This window comes from Python bivittatus, unplaced genomic scaffold (assembly GCF_059951505.1).
Source record: "Python bivittatus isolate LINGU-HERP-01145 unplaced genomic scaffold, Pbiv_v1 ctg000070_np1212, whole genome shotgun sequence".
NCBI lineage: Eukaryota > Metazoa > Chordata > Lepidosauria > Squamata > Pythonidae > Python > Python bivittatus.
The window spans coordinates 54,004,894-54,027,245 of NW_028277034.1; the positions used below are offsets into that span (position 1 = coordinate 54,004,894).

General features: G+C 37.2%; 1 protein-coding gene across 3 annotated transcripts in view; it reads right to left on the bottom strand.

Annotated features, from left to right (window-relative positions):
* CTNNA2 (catenin alpha 2) overlaps positions 1-22,352 on the bottom strand; it is a 519,575-nt gene that overhangs the window by 438,941 nt on the left and 58,282 nt on the right. The window lies entirely within an intron of this gene.

The window sequence follows — 22,352 nt, forward strand, 5'->3', positions numbered from 1 at the left end:
TGTTTAAATTATTTTTGTGCTTCCATAAACCTTTGGAATCCTCCAAACAGGGTGGCGCCTTCTTTGCGTTAGTGCCATTTCAGTTACATAAAGACCAACACGGAGAATTAAAATTCCTAAATGCAGAAATCTACTGAAAGGTTTGCCTATTTATAACCAAATAGGCAGGTTGAATAAAAAAATAAACGTTGCTTCTTTTTCACCATTATAAGATTATCCTTGCTCCAGGATGAATTTTTAAATATACTAGAAGAGAAGGCAAACTAGCTTTCCCTCTCATACATTCATTCAGAAAGATCAGTATGTATGTTTCATGGGATTTTTACAACAAAATTCTATTGTATAATTTTTTCCTTGTAATGCAAGAGATGCTATAGATATAAATTCATAGAACAGATGTGCTAAAATCTGCAAAATTCAGTCCTCAATATAAATGCCAAGTATGAGCCCCAAACATAATAAGTTTTACTAGCAACACGTTTAACTATTACAATTTACTGTCTGGTTGACTAATAGCTAAAATGAAAGAAAGATGACTCATATATAAAGAGAATCATAACCATGAACGGGGGAAAAAGAACTAGCACATCCAGTAGTCTCTCATTATTTATATATCAAGCCTAGAGCTTACTGTCATTGTTCATTAATAAATTCCACGCTAGAGGAATCACTACATATGTAGAATGCATTGATGTAGCACTATCATTAATCTTCATAGTGAATTCTGGTTCATGGACTCACTTCTCATTCTCAGATATGCTGGAATAGGTAGGTACAATCCTGGAATGGCACTCTTTTCAAAATATTCTCTAGCATATGGGTGGATTCTCCTTTGATCCAAAATTTAAGAGAGAGAACTGTGAGGCTTCCAGATTTCCAACAGCTATTTTAAATATTCTTGATTTTTTTCAATTTGCTGTGTTGAAATATAGAAGATAAGAAATAAGGCACACATACCAAAATATATATTTATTAGTTTATTATAAAACTAATATATCCCAATGCATCAATAGAAGTTTATGATGTTATATTTCATATCCATTTTCTAATCAAAATCCACATAACTCTGTGGAGCTTTAAACTAAAAAGTACTTATTATTTAAACTAAAAAGCACTTGGTTAACATTGTTCATATTGTTAATATTTATAATTCAATAATACCAATATAAGAACATATAAGAACATTGTTAATATTTATAATAATTATAGTCATTCAAATTGTTAATATTTCTCATTCTCGATTTTTTAAAAACTAACCAATCTCCCTTTCTGGTACTCAATATTTAATAAAGATATGGGTGAACAATTTCACAAAAATAAAAGTAGAGAAGAAATGAGAAGAGGAATGAGTAGTCTTTATTGAATCCTTAATTTTTTACTTTATGATTATCATTTACTAAGACTCTTACAACTGGAGATGAAGACATGAACTATGGGATGGAGGCCAGAAATATGGCCTGGGTAGGTGTCAGTTCCTTCATTCCTGTGCAGACAATGGTCCATCCACAACTGCAAGAGTTTCATTGGCCCCCAAAATGAAAAGATTTGATGCTTGCCAAATCCCACTCTTTATGACGGTTCAGGTTTTCTTTTAACCAAAAGAACAGCTACATCTTAAAGACCCACCAATTCTTAGCCATATAAAATCTGAGGGATGTGGCCCAAATACACACATTTTCTGAAAGATGAACATGAATATGAACATGAAAGATGAAACCTTTTAACATTTTGCTCTCCACCACATCAGGAAGATGTAAAAAAGAATGTAGAGACGGCCATGCATGCCCACATTCGGGAAGAAGTGGAGAGAGTTAGCCCAACTCATGTTTGCTTAGGGGCTATATAGAAATCAAATGAACTCTGGGATAATTACTCTGAAACACCATAAAATATATTGAATTTAATCCTGATAAAACCCAATTAGCTGAAATTCTGCTCCCTGGCTTAATGATGCTGATCATTATTTCAGTATCACTTGGTGAGTGGACAGCTATATAAACTGCATAAACAAACAAACGAGTGAGCAAAAGATTTCACAAGGTTGAACAATGAACACTCAGGATAACCATCTCAGGACTATGTTGTGTATTATATATACTTACTAATACCAAAACCAAAAATAGCATTACAAATGAGCTTCAAGTTTGTGCATTCCTATTCTCCCCTTTTCTCCTCTAGCATAGACGTGAGGAAAATAGAAAATTCTGCTTTAGATTAATTGTACTTTAGCATGTCATCCAAGCTCTAAACCAATACTGTAAAGGGACTTTGTGGGCTTTCAGAGGCTGCTAACCTACAAACTCATGTTGAGAATTCCAGAAACTTCTAGAAGGCTACAGATTTTCTACCAACAATAACTAACTAAACAAGCAAATGTCTTAAATTAATTTAATCCTAGTTAGGATTAACCACTGTATTTCTGGCTTTGGATAGCATGGCAAGCTCTAGTTATTCTAACCACAAAATGAAAGTTTCCACACTCCTTTTTGCAGCCGTGCCAGAGACTAAGAGGAAGCATCAAAACATTAAACTAAAACATGCCATGTGTTATGTCCAAAGCATCTCTTACTCTTAAATGTTTTCTTCATTTACTCTCATTAGAGAACAAAACAGATGGTGATCTTTCACTGAAAGTTGGTACCTCAAGTGCTCAAATGATTAAATGACTGTAAAAACTTCAATTTCTGTTGATCTGATTTTAACAAGTAGCAAACTCAGTATTTTAGAAACAGCTGCAGCCCATTTTGTTCGTATTTAGAAGCAGATGTACAATAGATTGAAAGCATTCACATTTTCTCCTGAGGCATTCGCTATAGGCATATGTAAATTATGTATCAGACTTTTTTTTTTTACTATTAAATGCTACATTTCCCTTTCCAAAGAATTTCTGTAATTTTAGTCTAGTGAGATATGATTTAGTAGACATTCCTAGACACCTTTCACAAAAAAGGCAACCACAGAATCAAAAATGTGTGAAGGTGACATTGAGGCCATCAAATCCAACCCCCTGCTCAGAGCAGAAATCCAGATTAAAGTATCCCTGATAGCTATCCAGCCTCCACTTGAATACAACCAACAAAGAGGATCCTATCATCACTCTGGGCCACTGATTACACCCCTGACCTGTTCTAACCATTAGGAAGATGCTTTTCCTCCTGCCAGAACAACTGCTCTCCTATAATTTAAGCCCATTATTCCATGATGGAATCCATCTTGAATCCTGGAACACAAGGCAATGGGTTCTGATCTTCTATGGGTTTCCTCTAAGGTAAACCTATGCAACTCCTTCCCTCTCTCTTCTGGTCCCCTGATAATATAGTAGATGCCAAGTTCAGGAGAAAGAACACTCCCTAAAATGGAATGAAGCCTGCCCATAAAGAGCTGTCAGATGGCATGCAGCAGCTCTCCACATCAGGATTTCCCCCAGAGAAGAAGGGGACCAAACAGGCCTACAACAGCAAAAGCAACCTGTTAGGTATCCTTGTCCTAAGGTACTTCAGGCCTCGTACATCAAGCACAAAGCCTTGAATAGTTTTGTAGCTAACTGACAGCCTTGCAGTTGCTACAATGAGGAGGCAACATAGGCATGGACAGATGCCCCACTCAGCCATCTGGCCACTGCATTCTGCACCAGCTGTGCCTGCTGACTAAACAAAAGGAAAGCCCAACACAGAGCACATTACACTAATCTAAACGTGAAGTTAGCAGCACATCAATACTTGCACCTAGACTATCCCTCTCTAGTAAAGGCCACGGTTGTTATGCCAGCAGAAGCTAGCAATAGATACTCCCATCCTCAGAGGGTAACTCCATGTAAGATGGCCAATCCCTCAACCCAGGGCCACCCCTCATGAAGTCTCTGTCTTCTTGAGATTCAGTCTCAGTTTATTGACCCTTATTCACCCCCATTACTGGATCCAGGAACTAGTTCCGAACCAGCAAAGGCTCTCCTTATCCAGATGTTATGGAACAAGCAGAACTGTCACGTACCACAAAATCTATTTCCTAAGTACTAGTACCAAGAACAGTAACTGCCACGGCATATACCCACGGCACGTATTATTTTTCTTTCCTAAGGGGAGAATTCTGTTAAATTTCATTTTGTGACTTTCAGGCCACTTCTCCAATCCATCAAGGTTATTTTGAATTTTATTTTTTTCTTCTGAAGTAGTCACTGTCCCACTCATTTTGTATCATTGGCAGATTTGATGAGCATTCCATCTACCATCACCCTTCTTGAAAAAATTAAAATATAGGGGACCCAAGGGGACACACGGACCCCTGAGCTGTGTGGCACCCCACTTGATAGCTCTCTCCAGTCTGATGATGAACCATTGATGAGCACTCTGAGTACAACTGGCAGCCCAACTGCCTATCCCCTGAATTGTTATGCTATCTAGCAACCTTAACTAGCTTGCTAGGTAGCGTACCCTAGGGAACTTGCTCAAATGCATTGCTAAAGTCAAGGAATATTCTATTTATATCATTCCCAAGAAAATGTACTGAATTTACAGAAAAACAGGTAAGCTTAGCCTGGCAAGATCTGTTCCTGACAAATCCCAGTTGATTTCTTGTATAAGTAGTCCTTGACTTAATATGGCAGTTGGCACCAGAATTTCCATCACTAAGTGATGCGGTCGTAAAGCGCGACAGCATCACTTAGCGACGCCAATCCCTGCAGTCCCAGTTGCCGTCATGAACTGAATCCCACAGTTATTAGGCAAGGCAACATCCTGCTGGCTTCCCACAACCAGAGTCAGTGAGGAAGCCAGCAGGAAGTTGCAAGTCCCAGATCCGCAGGCAGATAAGTGGCTGCTGATGGGTGAGGGAGGGAGCAAGGGTGTGGGCGGGGGCATGGGGGAGGGTACACGAGAGGCACTGTACAGGTCAAGGAGGGTTGAGGAAGGTGCACAAGGGGTGCCTCATGGGTCAGGGAGTGTGTGCGTGTGTGAGAGATGTTGTGTGGGTCAGGGAGGGTGCACAAAAGGCACCACATGGGTTGGAAAGGGATGAGCAGGGTGCCTGAGAGGTGCCATGTGGGTCAGGGAGGGTGTGCAGGGGTGTGCAAGTGGCTGGCATGGTGTGAGTGCAGAGGGGCTGGGGAGGGTGTGTGGATGGGGGAGATCTACCCAAAAACCTGCGATCTTCCCTGCCAACTTCCCCTTTGACTTTCTGGGGAAGCCAGCATGGAAGGTTGCAAATGGTGATCATGTGATTGAGGGGTACTTGGCAACCAGTCGTAAGTGCACGGGAGTACTGGGATGGCCAGAACTCTGAGGACTGGCCGTAACCGCCATTCAATGCTGTCGTAACTTTGGTCGCTGAATTAATGGTCATAAGTCAAGGATTACCTGTAATGAGAGCATTGCTTTCAAGGTGCGTGCTGATCAATCTCTTTATGATCTGCGCTCGAATCTTCCTAGGTATAAATGCCAAAGTAAGTCTGTAGTTTGCTGAATCTTCCTTTTACCTCTTTCTGAAAATAGGGACTGTGTATATCTCCTACAGTCATATGGCACTTTAGCATTCTCCAAGATTTCTCAAAGATAATACATAAGGGTTTGGCCAGAACATCAACTAGTTCCTTCAGTAGGATGAAAATTATCAGGTCTTGAATATTTGAATCTATTCAAAGTAAAGATGCTTTCCCCAACATGTTTCTATAGTTCTCAAGCTTCAATTCCAACCTTTCATCCTGCTTCTCACAATTTCCTGGTGGAACATAAAGATTTGTTTGCTTACTAACCTGTTTTTGGATAAGCCAGGGTAGAGTAGCTCTGCTTTTTTTTGTTATCTGTTAGCATTTTGTTTTCTTCATTTACAAGCTGATATGCTGGGTTTTTTTCCTTCTCCTATTATTTAAGACATATGTAAAACCCTTTTTAAATTATTCTTAACAATCTTTTGCTAACTTCAGGTTATTCTGAGCTTTTACTCTACTTTCTTAACACTAACTCTACAGTTCCAGGCTGTACATTTATACTTCTTTTGTGACTTGATCCTCTTGCCATCTTTTGCATGTATCCTTTTTGGTGCGTTTGTTTTAAATATTAAGATTTTTGTGTAGATATAATTAGCTTCCTTTGGTTTCCTCCATCCTTCCTCTTCTTTGGAATTCTTTCCAGCTGTACTTTTAGTATCTCCTTTGGAAACTCTCCCCATCTTTAGCTCCTTTTTGATCAGTTTCTCTTGTCATGGAATTCTACTTACTACTCTGAGTCCACTGAAGTCTGCTTTTTGGAAGTCCAAGATGTTTGTTTGACTAAACTCTATGCTTGTCTATGATCATAATATAGATTAATCTGATTTGACTAAATTCAGTTGTAGTTTCTCTTCAAATCAAGAACTCCAGTGTTCTATAGCTCCTTTGTTCCACATGTCTTCAGTTTACACTTCTTAAACTAAATCTTCAATATTGATTATTATAAAATCAAGGATAGCTGATTTGGTAGTATTTTATGCCCACCTCCATCCTCTCAAGGAGACAGTTGGCAGAAAGACAAGTCAGGAATTTTCTAGAAGAAGCCTGCTTGGCAGACTTTATCTTCCAGCAGATGTGCAGGTAATTAAATTCCCCCATCACTATAACTTCAAGCCTCTTTGAAGGATCTGCTGTTTGCTTTTGGAAGCTATCACCCATTTCGTCTAGCTCGTTTGGAGGGTGAAAGTAGACACCATCAACAGTACTGTTTTCATTTCCTCCTCTCCCTATATTATATCAGATGCTTTCTACAGTACTCATTCATTAGGATTTCTGAGTATGAAATCACAGTGCACAGTTTTTACTTCAGTTTAAAACCTTTCTAATTAAGCTTGCCATAGTCAGCCAAAAATTTCCCGGTTTTCTTGGGAAGATAGAATTATGGTTAGAAGGCAGAGAACTTCTAGTGCTGCTAATAAAAAGATTGTGTGTGTGTGCGTGTGTTGGAACTTTCTCTTCTTAACAGATTTGTTGGAAACAATTGTGGGATTCAGGAATGTTACAGATGAAATAGGGTTTCATATGGATTCCTCAAAACTAATTTGCTACAGAAATGCTTTATATTATTTAAGTCATATTTAAGTCCCTTAAATCTGACACAGAAGACATCCATCCTATGATGGATGGATGGATGGATGGATGGATGGATGGATGGATGGACAGATTTGCTTTGATAGATAGATAGATAGATAGATAGATAGATAGATAGATAGATAGATAGATAGATAGATAGATAGATAGATAGATTTGCTTTCCATACCATAAAAGAGAAAGACATTCCTTTTGCTTTTATACCATAGCTTTATGTGAAGTCAAGCATTCAGAGAAAATTCTATTGAAATAAAACATTTACAATTAATCCCAATGAATGTTAGTTTTTGCCAAGTCCATAATTACAACAAGAGTCAAAGAAGGTGAATTGCATTGCTGTTCTTCTTTTTAGTAAGATTCCCAAATGTTCCTCTTAGGTTTTACTTTAATTTGCAACACCAAAGGAAGAACAACATGTGGCTCCAAGGAGCTTCAAACATGGAAGCAATGTCTACAAATTATTTGGTAATTGAATGGGATCTTGTTAGGGACAGATAAGAGTCCCAACTGTCAGGAAAATAGGCCTATTTTCACATATCAAATAGTCATCTTAAAACTGAATGTTTTATTTGGCTCACGATTTTTTGTATTTTTGGAGAGTTTGGTGGGACTAAGTGTCATTAAATGATGCTGGCAGACCACCTGCAGGCTGGGAACAACACTTTTTGCAGGTTTTGGATTACACTGTTTTAATATTGTACAAGAGCACATCCTTTAGCTTACTGTGCTGCAGCATCTTCTTTATGCCATTTACTATTTCACCATATTGTTAATAGAGCAGCAATTAGGAGCGGTAGGATGTACATGGAGCTAAAATCAAATAATTATTCAAAATTAAATTGTTCCTCATTTTGCTTGTCATTACTTTGTGTTATAGCTTAACAGTGTAAATTATTTTATTTTAATAAGACCTGTGCACACTCTAATTTTTCCTTGTTAACAGCCGCATGGTTTTGTATTTTCCATCCAAGTTAAATCACTCATGCATAACTTGTTTTAATTTTTCCAGCACAATTTTGAGTAATGTATTCACCTTTCATAAACTGGAAATTATTCACTCATCTTCTGCAGGAATTCTGCTCTCTGCAACTGCAGTCTTACCATTGCCTTAACAACTCCCCCCCCCCCAAAAGGGTTTCTAGAATATCTGGGTTGAGCAATGTTTTCTTGAGAGCGGGACACACCACCGCCTCCTTCAGAGAAGACAGCAGCAACCCTTCATTCAAGTACGCTTTCACCATGACCCCAACACAGTTCTACCATCACCTCCCTAAAGCTTTCACCAACCAGGAAATGTGGGTGATCCAGATTACAAGTGGCATTGCCAGTGCTTTAGAGAACCCTGTCCATTTCCTCAAGATTCACAGGATCAAATTTATCCCCAGTAATCTTGCAAGATGAAGAGTGAGTCACCTCCTCTGCCCAACTTCATCTCTGAGCAGATCAGGCTGATTTTGTTGTCCAGGTGCCCAGGTTTCCTCCCGGCAGCCCAACAAATGGCTGTCCCATGAGTCAATCTTTAGTAGAGGCCAGATCACTTTGAATAGGGTCACTGAGCAGAAGAAGAACAGATGTGCTGTTGCTCTTATCACCACAGTATATGCCTAAATACTGGATTCTTGTCCAATCTGATTCAGTGTTCAGTTTATGCCAGAGGTCCCCTTGGCATCTTTTGATCCGCTTCATTTCCTAGAGCTTCTAGATTAATCAAGCTTACCCCCCACCAACCCCCAACCAACAAATCAGGAAAGACTGTTCAGATTCTCTCCCCTTCCTCCAATATTCCATCCAATCACATCTCACCACTTTCAAGCCCTCTCCTTCAAACTTCTGTTTCAGTCGCTCCACCAGAGTCCTTCTCTTGATAAAGAAATCTCATGGAAGAGCCAAATGTCCTCCAAAACCTGTCAGTTTTGTATGAGGTCCAGACAAATATGCCCAGGCACAAAAGCTGCCAAACTCAGGCAAGCGAAACCCCTCTTTCTCACCTCAATCTCTCAGACCTTCCCTATCGAAACAAGATTCGCATCCACCAGAATTTGGTTGTGTATCACTTCAAGATTTTGTAACCAGTAATAAGGTGGCTTTCCTGCAATGACATATGTCTACCTTCATTTCTTCATTCTTGCTCTTTAGAAGTTGAGTTTGTATTAATGCACGTGATTTTGCCTTTTATTTATTTATTGAATTTAAAGGCTAAACTATCAGCCTCCTTATTTTATAATATATAATATAATATAATATAATATAATATAATATAATATAATATAATATAATATAATAATTATGCCTACTATGTAGGATGGTCCAAAAGATCTTGAAACAAAGATTATTTTGCTTTTAATTTAGGCCTTAAATCTTTTTTTAATTGTTTTTGTTTTTACAGTCAACCAACCACAAATTGCCTAAAAATTTCCTGAATAATATTACAAGATGCCAAATTCAGATTCCATTACAAAGGGTATGTTAAAAACTTATCAGTAATAGTCAATGTACCTCTCAAATCTAATGGAATACTCAATATGAAAAGTTGTCTTTGAATTCAAAATCAGACAACACAAGGGTATAATTTAGTGTAAATATAATATTTCTTTCAGGACTAGAACTTTCTTAAGTTCTGAGCCAGGAGGACTAAAATTTGTATTTCAACTTTGACTCTTTTTGAAATCTGGGCAGTACGACCTTTCATAACAATGCATGGTTCATTAAAGTAATTCAATTTATAAATTAAAGTGCAATTATTAAATTCTGCCATGTGCAGAAATGCTTAATTTGCTGTGAAACTTCCTATATATTAATATATGTCCTCTGAAAATAACTCAATATTCTGCAGCAGTTTAGGCTGCTAGATTGATTATGCTTCCACATGAACAGTATGAAATAAAAATTGAAATAGTAGCAAAAGGCAAAATTATTCATTTGTGTTTAGATATTACATGAAAAGCAAAATATTACTTTTTACATATCTTTGATTTCTATGTGCACATAAGGAAACTTCTTAGGCAAGAAAACTCCAGTCAGATGTAATTAATGCCACATGCAGCAATGTCACACTTTCTAATATTTCCACTAAAATGAAAAAGAGTGTGAAGGGAGCACAACTAGAGAGGAATGGAAGAACCTGGTGACCAACTACCCTTGCATTCCCAACCAAACTGGAATTTATGCTTGAAATGTTCAGCACCTGAACATTTGAATGAGAATGAGCCACGTAAGAGTTAACAAGATGTTGAAGAGGTTCTAACAAGGACAACTATGCTCAATTATGGAATTAGCCAGAATCATCTCCATATTGAAAGGCAAGTATAGTAACAATGAGCCCCATTTAACACATTCACAATCATGAAATTTCTCATTTAATATTCCTACCTTGGAGAATGAAAGCAGAGGCTCAGCCAGTATGCATGAAACCATTATGTTCCTCTTGAAAGAGTGGGTTACAACTACCAACTTATTGTCTTGAAGATTAATCTGACTTAATATTTTGTTTCTTCAGGCATGAACCCCTGTTTGCTTGGGAATATAGATGGCTACTAAGTTATTCCACTCCTCTCTCATGGGAGGCAGAAAGTTGTTTTATCATAAGTACAATGGGAGATGTAAAAATAAAACCCTGTGAAGTTTTCTTCTGCCCAATTAGCTCAGAGAGCTATGGATTTTTAAAGCTATGGTTAGCCCAAATGGGAATGGATACACATTTTTGCACATTAGCTTCCCTATCTAAGAAAGACAGCATCTATGGCAGATAAATCCAATGACAGGGAGAGACATTAGAAGTTTCGATCATATTTTAATGATTAAGTGAACAAGTTTCACCCAAACAATGGAAGGGGACAGCAACTAAACAGAAACCAAAACCAAAGGAAAGAGGGGTGAAATTGTCATAACTAACCAGTTTCCATGTACATCTGCTAAGACAGAAAAGTCTAGTTTTTGTTTTAATCTGGGATATTGGCCTAGCAGCCATAAAATAGCTCATGATGGTATGTGCTATGATTAGGAGAGGGGCAGAATATAAATCAAATCAAAACTTTGTTATGGTCATAGACCAGCATAAGGCAGAATATAAATTACATGGCTTATTTTAAAAAAATGGAGCAAACTCTATACTCCAAGAGGTAGGGGAAAAAATACATTTGTTTCCAAATGACCACACATAAAAGCACTAATACAATTAGTTTGAAAAACAATAGCTGGTAATTGGTTTATCCCATAATAACTGAGTTGACTGAGAAGCTATTCTAGCTCTAATGTTAAAGACTGTATAAATCATTACGCAAATGAACTGAGTGGACAGTCATAAATAAGAACCTTAACAAAAAAAAAGAAATAACTTCTTAAGGAAGCTTATGTATCTTCTCCTATGAGCATGGATAAAAATCCTTTTTCCACTGAAAATAATTTAGCTGAACAATCTTCTGACTCCGTAACAGTTCAGAATGAAATGGGGAAAATCCAAAGGGTCACTTCCCCCCCCCTTGATCTTTATTCAAGTCAAGTCTTGCAATCTCTCATCTCAGATAGGACTCCAATTTCTTATTTCTGTTCATTTCGGCTCGGTTTTGACACTGCTTATCAACCATCTTCCCCTTGAATTCTGTTCACTGCAAGAGGTGACATACCAGAGACTGTGATCTCCCTCTGTTTGGCTGATAAAATGATCCAAACAGAAACGCATAAAAACAGGGCTACTTAAAGTCATCTCCAAATCTTATCTATGTAGGTGTGGTGAAACCTCTCAACAGTAGCAACACAGCAAATAGGCAGTAACTCCATTACAGCATTTCTTAACAGAATGCTTTTTTATATTATACCTCTTCATTGCACCATCCTAAATGAATTTACCCAGAAGTCAGTCTCACTGTGCTAAATAAGTGTGCACAAGAGAGCACTTACAAAAATACAGCCTTTATCCTTCATGACATCTAGTAATTCCCTGTAATAGTTTTAGGCACCTAATTTCTCTCTTCATAAGTATCATTAAGGAAATAACATTCCACAAATATCTACATATGAGAATTTATTCCACAGAAAGCAATTAAAGTGTGCTGACTTCCGGGGAAGAAATGACAAACTGAAGACAGCTCCGCGAACAGCAGAGCTGATGACCGCAGCAGCATGAAGAGCCAGCTAGTAGATCGGCTCTTCATAATTCCTCTCAACAATTTCTTAACGAAATGCTGTAATGGAGTTACTGCCTACTTGCTGTGTTGCTACTGTTAAGAAGTTTCACCACACCTACGGAGATAAGATTTGAAGAGGAATTAAGAAGAGGACTTGAGATTGCCCACAAGTGCTCCAGACAGTTGCTCCCTGTGAGGAGACCACAAGACAGCAGTCTCCGGCGGGTTTACAGCTCTGGGCGATGAAGGAATAGCTATATTGTTCAAACCATGGTCAGCACCTTTAAAAAGACACTGGGTTCCTTTACTTCCTTTTTTAATCACTTTCAGAAATTGTTTAACTACTGCTTTTCAGCTGTTAGGAACCTTGGGATGGACAAATTTTACAGCACCAGGTGAGTTTCCTTCAATTCTTAGTGAAAGAAGTTTTAAATACAAGTTTAAGGACTTAATATTTTTTCTGGAAAAAGCAAAAGGATGATTAAAACTTTGATTTTAGAAAGCTACAACTGAACTAAGGGTCCAGATAAATTTGAAATAAGATTTTAGAACTGTGGAGTCCTTGGGGTTCTCTGAGCTTGGTTGCTTTCTTGCAACGTTTCGTTACCCAGCTAGATAACATCTTCAGTGCTAAAATGGGATGGGGTTTGCTCTCTGTTTCTATACTGTGACATGCCCTGCCAGTGTTGGTGGGGGTGTGGGTTTTGTTTTGTTCTATTTTTCCCCTCTGGTAGTTCCTTGATTAGGGTATTCTTTACTGCTTGATTATATGTCTGGTGGTAATCTTGGTGTTAATCTCTGCTTATCTGGGTGATGATTGCTGGTGAGGATTTTAGAATTATAAAGAACACTTCCCATGGGAAAATGCTTTTGTTTGAATTGTTGTTGTTTTTTTTAAATAAGACTTTAAAAATTGGACATTAGAGGGAACTAGAAGGAACTAAAGATTACAATTAAAGGAGAAGAACACTCAAACTCAACTTATTAATACAGAATGAAGCAGAATATTTTAACATTGGACATATTGAATGATATTTTTGAACAATGGACCCAGAATTTTAAGACTGTCTGCATATATAGTTAGACTGTGTTTAAAAGATGCTATGGAAGAGGAACAAGTATTACCTCACATGATGGAGACTGATTCAAAAGTGGATTTAAAAATGACTGGCTACAAGAATGACATGAAAAAGGATGTTACATTGGGCATACAAAAGAAACCAGCTGATGTCTTAATAATTAAAAGGGATATACAAATAACAGACTAAAAGAGTGATCTGGACAACTTTCCTCTATTGGATTTACAAAAAAAGACTTGTTAAAGTTCTGAAGGATTTTGTGAGAAGGGACAAAGAAAAAATGAAAAGAAATTAAGTTCTAGGACATTATTTGAAAGGACTAAAGATCAAGACTGTTAGAAGTAAAAGGAAGAAATATAAAATTGGTTTATTTGATCAAGGTTAAAATAGATATGTTATCCTTAATGGACTTTTGCTGACATCAGGACTGAAATGATGAGGTTTTATGGATTTGTCTATAAAAGAGATAGGAGATGGGAGGGAGAGATCATTTGTTGTATTTTAAGAGAAAGTGAAAGTCATCAAATTTTTTTATACTTGTTATGATGAATGTGGAAATCACTTCTTTATTTCTTTTCTTTTTCTTTATTATATTTTTTTTCTATTTTTCTGCTTTTTTATCTTTTCTGTCCTGTTTCAAGTCTCAAACTCTCTTTCTATATAATACCTTTATTATGTTTTGAGAAAAAACAATAAAAACTAACCAGAATATTAAGAAAAAGAAGAAAAGGAAAGTTGAAAAGAGAGAAAACAGTAAAGATTAAAAGTGCAAAAAGGAAAGAGAATGAACAAAAAGAAAGAAAGAATTGACTTCCGACCCTTCTCACAACAGATATAAGTAACAATGTACATCCAATTCTTAAAAAACAACTTCCGTTATTTCTGTTAATCCATATTATTTCTAATCATCAAATCCATACAACAAAACTTCATTTTTTTCAGTAACTCACAAAAAGTCCAAAAAGGGTTTCCAGATAGTATTAAAATTACACAATGTGTTATCACGAATCAACACCATCTCTGCTAATTCCATCAACTTCACCCATAAGTAATATGTTGTCTTTCCATCTCTGTGCATATAGAAGTCTTGCTACTTCAAACTCTCACACACACAATTGCTAGGTGAGGAAAGAAATTTACTCAAGGCTGACCAGATAACATTAGACAAGGGAAGAAATGCAAAGTCTCTTGGAAAGAAAGCCTGCCTGAGTGGTTTCACTTTCAACAGGAGCCTGCAGAAGAGTAGTCAAAATCCAGTCCAAAGTTCAGAGAGCCATCAGATTTGTCAGCCAGTCCAAGATCACTTTCAGAAGCAAGATTCACAGGAACCACACACCAGAGCAGGAAATCAGATAGTTGCTTCCAACAAGAGATCATGGGTCAGGGCCACCAGCTGTCCTTAATTGAGATTTACTCCCTTGTTTGGCAAGGAGCCTCATAGAATGTCTTTGCTCTGCTCTTCGCTCTACTCGCCAGGTGCAGGGGCTGGAAGGCCTGATGTCATCCTGATCTGACTGCTCCAGCTGTTCTGATGATGCCTGGGTTTCATCAGCCTCAGGTGATTCTTGGCTTTGTGTCAAACAGCTTCGTCAGAGTCAGCATCTGAATCCAGGGACATGTCATTTTCTTTTCTGCACCTTCAATTTTTTTCTTTCTTTCTTTTTTCTTTTCTTTTTTTAGTTTGTATCAGTTTTTATTATTGCAAACTGTAATCTTTAATAAAATTACTATTAAAAAAAGAGAGCAATTAAAGTGTATGTGCACATGTGTGTATACATGAATGTTGCATACATGTTTGTGTGAACAGGTAAATATAAATACTGCCTGAAAATACTATAATACTTTCCCAAAACAACATTAACAATAAGGTTAAGTGGCCCACATAGAACTTAACAGAAACTAATCAGAAGCAAGAAATAAACCTTGATTTGGGAAACCCAGTTTAAAGCTCATCATTCAACTGCAGGCATCTTACTACCTCTCAAATGAATCTCTCATACTGACCATAATTTGATGAATTTGAAACTCTCAGGATCATGGAGCAAGACATACTAAAGATACTTCTTCGTATACATGTACATGGCAGAAATATATAATATAAAAATAATAACCAATCGGTAAAAGAAATACAATTCCAAGGCCTGGTTTTCAATTGTGTGAGGATTGTTCCCAAAAGATGCAGTCACTCCTTCTATATAGTTCCCAGGTCATCAATGCCTGTGATGCAAGACAGGTAGTTGAACTATCCCAAGAGACTGAATGCAGACTTTCCCAGATACATGAATATCACATGTACCATGACCTAGCTCTAAAGAACCTATGGGAAAACAACAAAGCAGAATACTGGTTGCAGTTGCAAATAATGCTGATATAGATTTAAGAGTGTTTATCTTGGCAGCTAGATCCCCCCTCTCAAATTATCTCCTTCCCTGCAAAGTGAAAACAATTACAAATACAAACTTTGGAAGCTAGGATTTTTCTTCCCTCCGGATCTCATGCTCCTGGCTAAACAATCACCCTCAGACTGTAAGGACAAAGCAACCAGGGAGTCAAACCCAGAGAATCCTGACCCTAGTAACAGAGCTACTCTCTCCCACCCCTAGTGACTCAGACCTTGAACTTAACGCCAATTCACCTGGGCCACAGGAACGCTGCTGAGTCTATCTACATGAAGGGTCAAAGAACAAGAGGGAGAAACACTCAACTGCACAGAGATTCATCTTGCACAGGAAAGACTACGCATATACTCAGCTGGGATCCTTTGTATTTAAGGTGTCATGTAAATACTGTGACATTGGAACACTGATATGATAGTCCAGGCTGATTTGTCATACACTCTACTTTCAACCATGGTCTAAATGCATTTGGTCACTGCTCTAAAGCTCATACACCATTTTCTTGGGTCTGTGGAGCTTTTGCAAGCTGGATTTCTGGCTCATCACTGCAGCTGAATTCTAGGCTGCAGTCAGTGTTCCAAGGTGATCTGTTCTGCAATAATGATACCTCCTACACTTGCCATCTCAATCTTCCACCTAAGTAGGCTCAACATTCTTGGTAACATCCTATGTGCCTCCCCAGGTTAATGAAGCTGGGCTGGCTGCTGATGCTTCTTCAGGATATGAAGCACGCAATCAGCCAACATAGTCCTTACTTCCTTTCACTTGCCTTCCATTAAACACTAAAAGAAATGATACACAAGGCACAGCTGGATGTAGGTTCAGGTATCAATAATTTTAATATGTCTTCATAAGATCTGAGAGCTAAAAAAGTTCTATAAATCATAGAGGAAGTTTTTAATTCAATAATTACTTTTTAAATAATAAAGCATTTTTCAATATATTTTCAAGAATTATAAATGCAAGAATTGTGAAAACAAATTCCTCTGGATTCTTAGAAAAATTAAGTGCCTGTTTATCTGTAAAATACTGTATCACAATATAAATCTAAGAATAATAGCAATAATATCATATATGAGAAGAAAGGAGGGTCTATTTTTATTCCATCATGGAAGTATATGTGAAGGGAGACAAAACTACTTTAAAATAATTACATGATTCTGTAACTTTTTGTATTCTTACAGAAATAGAAATTTAGCCAGCTCAAGTTTGATCTAAACCATTTTAGGAATGTATTGATTACAAAATTACCTTGCCAGTTATTGTTTTTTTTCATACATTCCATTTCGTGCTACTTATTCCACTTGACTCAGAAGCCTTAAGTAATGTGTCGAGTTTTGAATGATAAAAGTTAAGTAGATTTCCAGACTCATGTTCCTATTTCACCATGGACCTTAGTGAATTAAAGTTAAGATGTATTCACCTGTGCTAAATTAGGCATGGGCATTTTGTTCAACATCAAAACTCAACTTGGAAGTATATCTTAAGCCACATTAAATTTGCATATTTTAACAGTATATTTAATTTCATGAACCTGCAAGTAAAAATGATTGAAAGCACTTTCCATATCATTCTGCTAGGAGTTAGGGTTTGTGCCATCCAGGCCTTCCATACTGCCTAAAGCTTTAAATAAATATGATCATGCCTGGTGGTCCCAGGGGACTGGGGAGATTTTACGATGGCTCCCTTGTTAATATTATCCCCTCCTGTTTTGTGCGCTTTTACAGTTTTTTCTAATTGTTTTTATTTATTGTTTATTGTTAATTGTTGCATTTATTGTTTTTAAATGTTGCATGCCACCCAGAGTCATTTTATGTGAGATGGGTGGCCATATAAAAACAATAAATAAATAAATAAATCTTTTGCTCATTCATGATTGGGGCTCAAGCCTTAAGATACACATTGCTTGTTAGTGTATCATGAAAGAAAAGGAAGAGGTGGAAGCAATAAGAAATCCCATCTTTGCCAGATCCACCTGCACCTGCTTTCCACTACCTTGCCCCACCCCCAATCACCCCCAATCACCATACAGGGTACACAAACCAACTGCCCTCTAAGGAAGAGCACCAAACAGCTTAATCGGTATGGTAGAGGTCCTAGTAACTAGTAACTGTGCCTGGATTTCTTTATTTTCCTCATTCCTTCCATTTCCTGTTAGGTTGTGCCAGCTAAATGGAAGCCACTAGACAACCCTGCCTGATCTCAATGAGTCAAGGAAGTTCAGGCTTGGTTAGTATCCAGAGGAAAACCAGCAGGAAACTGCAGAGCTGTAGTCTGATTGGGGAATTGAAAAAGAAACCTCACATGTTACTTCCATATTGTTACCAAGAAAACTACGTGGATGTACCCATGAAGTCTCCAGGGATGAAGCTTGACTTGAAGAAGACCTCGTTTTAGTTCACAAACCCAAAGACAACTGGGTTTATATTACTATTTGCAAGCCATTCCAGGAGTCTTTTAAGCTCAATAGGAGATGAAAAACTGTATGCATAAATAATAAATTGCATACTGTTAAGCAAAATATGGAATCCCTGATGTTTCTCTTTCAATCTGCCCAGAAACCAAAGTCCTTTTTCTCCATCAACCTGCTATTCCATCTCTTTCCATTATAGTATTCTGAATTTCCAAATGATGTTTCTGTCTTTAGTTTGTGGTCATTTCCACTATTATGATTCTTCAGTCTGATGCCACATCGGTTCTTCCAAATATCTGGCAAGAAGGGATCAAACCAGATTTTTTAGCTCTTTAGTTCAGTTGGCTTTCAAAGTAAAAGGCCCTGGAAGACTTCCTTGATAGCTCTTTAATACCTATGCCAGATATAAATATTGAGAGCTAAGTTTTGTACTGACTATATTCAGACAAGGGTTCCTGCAACTTAGATCATATATTAACTATAACCATTTTATAAGAAAATATACTGTATTTTATTGTATTAATAAATTCAGTTTGTTGAAATATCAATTACAGAATTTATACTAATTCATTTAGATGCTAATTCTAAGAGCTTTGGAATTAAATTAAAATTGTATCTGCATCTCATATGAATTGGTTTTATGCTGGCTGCCAGCCCATCTCATCAAATATTTCTGCTGACACGTGAAGTCCCTTTGCAGGTATGTTATCTTGTAAAAGCAAGGATTTTCTATCACAAGTGTTTTTCTTCTCATATATTAACTATTTTAAGTTCCTCTTATTTTATTACTTTTAAAAATGGATTCTAAACCACCATGAAATATATTTAGGAACGTGGTATATAAATGTTATAATAAATAAATGCATCTCTTCCTTGATATACAGAATGTGTGTAGAAATGTCAAACTCCATGGCATTTCTACCTAGACTTTGCACTGTCAAGTCATTATTACTAACCTGCCATACTTGTAAACTTAAAAATTTGGGTTTATTTTAAAGAAAGCAGGTATTATTTCATAATTTGATCTTTTACATTTCAGATACAATAGGAAATGGCAGCTTGCTTTAACTGAAGATAGAAGCTTCGTTCTTTCCATTTCACATGACATGCGAAAAGAAGAAAGAGCAAAGATTCATCACAGTTCATTTATGATAACTTACATCATTATTTATAATATTCCCTGAACTAAACCATATACTGGACAAGCATTCCAGTTGCTAATACAGTTAAATTCTGAACAGCCACTTGCCACTTTGGGACCAATATAGATATTTCATAAAATATGAATCAGTATCTGAATAGTCAAAGCGTGTTACAAAATTATTGTTGTTTTTCCTAATTGTAACTTTTTGGCATCTACTTGCAAGACATTAAACTTCATTTTTATGTCTTCTTAATACAAGCTAACCAATAGTAATTATTAATTTTATAATTACAAAATCATATATACTTTCAATCACTTTCAGATAAAGCAAACTGTTCCAGTTTTAGAGAAAAAAAACCCCAAGATATTGAAATCAAAGTAATACTTAGTGATTTAGAATTTAAAGATTAAAAAAATCAAAACACGAGTCTTCCTGTCTTCCTGTTCATTAAGCAGCTCACAGATCAATACAATTTTTTAAAAATGCATAATAAATTGAATCAATAAAGAGTGCTTAGTCAAATTAAGCCAGATGAGGAACAAAAAGTATGCAAGTTGTCCTCATCTTATAAAATTCATCCAGCAAACAAAAAACCCTTTAAATATTCTGAAAACTTCCTGAAAGGTTTCAGTTTTAACCAATAAGGAGGATTGTTCTAGTAGGAGGGTAGAACCACAAAATCAATCTATTTTCTTTTTCCATGATCTGTTTCACATATAATTCTTAGCTGTAAACCACAGATTACTAACAAGAAAGGCTGGGTTCACATACCATATAAACTAAAATGAAATCACATTATGGCTTATCTTAATTGGTGAAACCAGACACTAGACGTTGAGTTCCACAATATATAATTATCACTGATCTATAGATTAAGGACTTCCTGTTCTGAAACATATATGGGTCTTCTAAAAATCCAACTAGAAAATAAATAAATGCTAAACATTATACAATACTAACCCTAGATATTTTGACTTTTTAAAACCACCAAAAAAGTCAAATATTGTTATCACAATTCCATTTATAATTTGGGAATTTATGAGATTTCTTCAAAACCATTGTAGCAAGACTCTGTGGGGTGTTGCTGATAACAAATGGACAACCACATTTTGAACTAGTTAAAATTTCTGGATGTCAGGAGCAGCCATCAAAGCATACTACGGTTATCTGAAATGACAGAAGCAGGATGCATGGTGGCTCCCTTGGCATTCCATGGAGAGCTGCAGAAAGTGCATAAAGCACCAAAACTAATAAACCAGATTCTTCCGCTTCCAACAACTAAATTCTTAAAGGAAACTTATTTACATTCAGAATAGGCCCCTTTGCCTGAATCAAGCCACCGCCATCATCTCTTTTCTTAAGTGGACTAAAAAAGGAGAGAAAGATTCCTTAAATCCAAGTCCAATACCTGAATTACAGGATATCTAAAGGTCCTTTTCCATAAAAAAGTGATCACTATAACAATCCAAACCACTTACTTCTGTCCAACTGATGTGAAGCTTACTTGAATATGGTAGATTATTTCTGTCCTGACCTGGTTGCCAGTTGTAAATGAAATAAGCAGCCAATGGTACTTAAGTATCGCTGTAGGCTTTCATGGCCAGTATCTGTTGGGCAGTGTTGAGCTCCAGGGTTTACTGACCATGGTCTAGACAACAGATATCCTGATGTTTTGCTGGCAGCTGTGGCTGGCATCTTCAGAGGCAAAGGGGTCTGATGCACAGACCATAGGCAACTTTTAGCCAGGTGTCCTGACTTCTGATCGTGCTGGTCAGGCTTGTGCTGATTGAGGAAGCAACCAGCACAAGCCTGCCCAAAAGCAAGACCAACCTGGAATCAGCTCCCCAAAATAGGCAAATTAGAAACATGCCTGGACAAGGAACCAATCAGGACTCAGCTGCTCAGGCTAACCAACCAGAACCAAGCACAAACAAAGAACCAGTCAGGAATCATCACTCCCAAAATGACCAATCAAAAATTGGCATGAACAAAGGACCAATAAGGAACCAACACCACCAAAATGACCAATCAGGATTGGGCTCCAAAAAAGCACCAATCAGAGACCAGCCCTCACCAACCTACAGCAATTAGAAACCAGCTTGGTTAAAGAACAGTCAAAAGTCAGATTACCTGGCTATAAAGACAGGAGTCCAGTTAGTCCCTCCTCAGTTGCCTATGCTCTGCACAGCAGACCACTTGCCTCTGAAGATGCCAGCCACAGTTGCTGGTGAAACATCAAGAAAGCTGCTATCTAGACCACAGTCACTAAACCCTGAAGTTCAACACTGCCCAATGGTACTTACTCAGACTGCACATTCTCATTCCTCAACCAGGCAAGGGCAGTGAAACAATCTGCATTTCTATATTCCTAATGGAATGTTTGTTTGTTTATATTTCAAATGTAGATACTGCCCATCTCACAAAAAGTGAGCAGACTTTTTTGTTCTGCTTTCCTAATGCCATTCTTAGATTATAAACTTAATTTAGGAGCTACTGAAAGGCAATGTCAGTTAGTAAATATTTGTAACTATGACTCAAAATTAACTAACTGAAGTTAGGAATAATACTTCCTCCATTTCAAGAGGGCATTCTAATTCACATCCATTGTTGCAAATTGAACAGCCCCAGTCACAGTATTTCAAAGAAACACAATTGTAATTCCCACTAAATGTATTATTTGGAAACACTTAGTGCATTACTTCATATCATTCATAACCATGTTTTGTCTCTTTTCTTCCTTTCATCTTTGTGCTAAATAAGATTTCCATTATACTTACATTTTCATAATTTTTAATCTGGTACAGAATACAAAAATGACAAGTGAGGCTCTCAAGGTTCTGTCCCAGTGCCTGGGGGCTATATGGGTTTGGATGGGAAGGAACCATCTGCAACTCAATCCTACCAAAACTCTGAGTGTTTCAACCACCCCAATCTAGAGATATTCTATCTTTGACCTTGGATGGAGTTGCACTTCCTCCTTCATGGTTGCTACACAATTGGAGGGTCTTCCTGGACTCACAGCTCCTGCTTCAACAGCAAGTGTCAGCTGCAGCTAGGAAGACCTTTGCACAACTCCATCTGGTGCACCAGTTGTGCTCTTTCCTAGATCAAGGGGCCCTTCAGA